The sequence below is a fragment of the Penaeus monodon genome, chromosome 2, assembly GCF_015228065.2.
Source record: "Penaeus monodon isolate SGIC_2016 chromosome 2, NSTDA_Pmon_1, whole genome shotgun sequence".
In the NCBI taxonomy this organism is placed as follows: Eukaryota; Metazoa; Arthropoda; class Malacostraca; order Decapoda; family Penaeidae; genus Penaeus; species Penaeus monodon.
Genome location: NC_051387.1, coordinates 26,441,379 through 26,445,302, shown reverse-complemented (window position 1 = coordinate 26,445,302; position 3,924 = coordinate 26,441,379).

The following is a 3,924-nucleotide window of genomic DNA, read 5'->3' as shown; positions in this document are numbered from 1 at the left end:
AGGGGATGAGTTGGAGTAAAGTGATTTATGATTATTTTAAAAGAATTTAATGATGTATATAGATATATCATATTATGATGATATATATTAAATTTGTATATATATATTGATATATATATTTAGTATATTTAGTATATATATAGTATGAATGTATTATATATATTATATTATATATGTAATATTTATTATAGATATAATGTATAGTATACTATATATTATATAGAAATATAAATATTATAGGGAATATCTTTATATATGTATATATGTATATATGTATATGTATATATATTATATATTAGGTATGTATGATATATATATATATATATATATATATATATATATATATATATATATATATTGCATACAATATATATGTATATATATATATATCACATTATATATATATATATATATATAATATATATTATATATATATAATATTATATATAATGCATACACATATATATGTATATATATATATATATATATATTATAATATATATTATATTATATATATATAATATATATATATATCTATATATATTTATATGTATTTATTTTTATTTATATATATATATATATATATATATATATATATATATATATATACACACCCACCCACCCACATATAGATATAGCTTTAGCAAGTTCTCGGTTGAAACTAAAGAGCTTATGCAAAAACTTAAGGTCATGGAAGTATCGTCAAACAGGGACAAAATAGAATTAGCTGAAGTAACAAAGACTATAAATAAAAAGAAGAAAGATGTACGGAAATTCAATACTCAAATAATAAGTGAAACAATGATCTCAGGTACTAGTATGAGAACAGTTAAAGGAAACTTGGCATAGGGAGAAATCAATTGTATGCAATAAAGAAACCAGATGGAGAAGTGACATATAACAAGAATGAAATCATAAGAGTGGTGGAAGATCTATGCAACTCAAATGAACAGCCATGGATAGAAGTGAATGCCATAACTAGAGACATACTTAGCATCACAACAGGAGAAATAAAAAGAGCACTCAAAGGCATGTGAGGGAAAACATCAGAGGAAAACAGAATTAGTATAGACCTTATAATAAATGCAGGAGAAATTGCAACAGTGAAACTAGCCAATCTTTTTAACAAATGCCTTATCAATGTAAAACTCCGAAAGCCTGGAAAAATGCAACAATTATTTTAATACATAAAAAAGGGGATAAAAAGGATCTTAAAAACTACGACCAATAAGCCTCTTTTCAGTTACTTACATACTATTCATAGAAGTCATCATAACTCGTATCTCTGACAGTCTGGATTCTAGCCAGCCAAGAGGCAGGCTTCTGCAGTGGATTCTCAATAACAAACCACATCCACACACTCACCCAAATAAGAGAAAAAATAAATGAATATAGGAAACCCGTGCATGGCATTCATCAATTACGAAAAGGCTCTATAAAAATACCAGCTGTACTAGAAGCTATACGAAGACAGAGAGTAGAGGAGGTATATTGTAAAATATTAATATATATGAAGATGGGACAGCAACCATCAAGCTCCCCATGGAAACCGATAAATACTAATTAAAAAAGGTGTTAGACAGGGCAATACCATCTCACCAAAACTGTTTACAGATTGTCTTGAGGAAATATTCAAGAAGCTAGAATGGAATGGAAGGGGAATCAAAATAGGAGATATACCTAAACAATCCAAGATTGCAGATATTGTTCTCTTCAGTGAATCTGCAAATGAAATGCAGCAACTAATAAACAATATGAATAGAGAATGTACAGTGTAGCAATCAGTGTAGCAGACGGGGCCGGTGACCTCACCTTGCTCCCCCCATGCTTCCTCCAGCTGCTTCTTATAGCTTCCTCCAGCTGGAACGGTCACTACTTATACCGAGGATGACCTAAGCCTCAGAGAGTTCGTGTCAAGCACCCGACGTGGTAAGGGCCAGCTTCGCCCTCTCCCTCCGGGCAAGCTGACAGTGACCCAGCATACAGCCATACCGATAAATAGACATGTCTAGTGTGTTCCTATGTGTGTGTCAACTCTTAGAAATAAAGTCTTGCCATTAACAAGTATCAATACCCCTGCAAGCCAGATGGGAAAAAAAAAAAAAAATGGCTTATTGTTTAACGGCTCATGGTGCTGTAGTTTCCGCCCCACTTGTCATATTTTTCTCTCCACCTATCTTGGCCCTTGTGTGCATGGTATGGTTGCTTTTAGCCTGGTTATCGATACCCACACCCCAGGCGAGCGGTTGATGGCGAGGAACCCCACGGATAGCTAGAGACTCAGGAATAACCATGTTGGGGACCGTCTACAGAATATGGCGCTAGGACGAGGACGTCGCATATACGGCGCTGTGTGAGTAGGACAGCCTTGAGGTGGCGCAGTCTGTCAGCGCCTCGAGGGCGAGGCGAGGGTAGGTGGCAGAGCGGTGTGACATCTATTAATAGTGAAATCTGCCTGAGCCGGGGTGACATCCATTAATCAAGAAGACTGGCTAGGCAGCTGTTGACCTCCTGGGTCATGACCTCACCTTCAGCGATAACGAGAAACGCCTGGAGGGGGTAGCCGAGGGTAACAGCTGTGTCCCCACGCCCTAGGCTGGAAGCGACCCAGAAATACCCGAAGGAGTCAGTCCGAGTCCGTTCCTTGAACCGCGAACATCTTCCCCCTAACCCGTAGGAGCTGACACCGCCTCCGCCACGTCTACTGCGTCAAGATCCATTTTAATCTACGTGTCTGTTCCCTCAATAAAGCTGAGACACAAATACTTTTCCTCTGGACCTGCCAGATAATATAGTGGTATTCTAGTATAATTCAAATTAAAGACCATTATAGAGAAAGTCTGAAAAATCTTTAACCAATGCATCCTACCAGTTACGACCTAGGGATTAGGAACATGGGCTACAACCAAATTACTGGAGAGGATACTAGTAAGTGCCAACAGAGGGAAGGAGAGTTTGATGCTGGGAATTAACCTAAGAGATCGGATGAGGGCGACACGGATCAGAGAACAGACCAAAGTGGAAGGTATATTTGGGAGCATCAAAAAAAAAAAAAAGAAAAAAAAAAAAAAAAAAAGGCAATGGGCAGGTTACATACATCACAGACAGGACAACAGATGGACAAGTAAGTAATAGACTGGGTTATAGGTAATATAAAGAGGCCGAGAGCCAGACCAGTGACAAGATGGCGTGACAAAATAACGAAATTTGGGGCCAAGACTGATAACAAAAAACACAAGACAGACAATGTTGGAAAAGATTGGGAGAGGCCTACATCCTGCAGTGGACTGACTCAGGCTGTTTCTGCTGCTGCTGCTGCTGCTGCTGCACAATTTATACAATTTATATATATATATATATATATATATATATATATATAATAATATATATATATATATATATTATATATATATAATATATATATATATAATATATTATATAGTATATATATATACATATATATATATATATATATACATATATTATATATATATATACATATATATATGTAAAATATATATATATATAATATATATATAATATATATAATATAATATATATATATCTATAATATACTACACACAACACATACATAAACAACCCATCACACATCACACTATACTACATACATAATCACAACTACACTACATACACTATACTATATAAACTAATCAAATCAATAATCACATATACTATCATCATATCATATACTCAATATTACTATCATACTCAACTACTTAATCCAACCCACACTCCACCACACTCACACCCACCCACACTCACACCAACACAAACCCTCACTCACTCACACTCACTCTCACCACTCACTCACCTCCATCACTTCTCACACTCCACTCTAACTCCATACTACTACTATACAACTACTCCCATTATAACTAACTATATATTATAAAAAGAATTGAT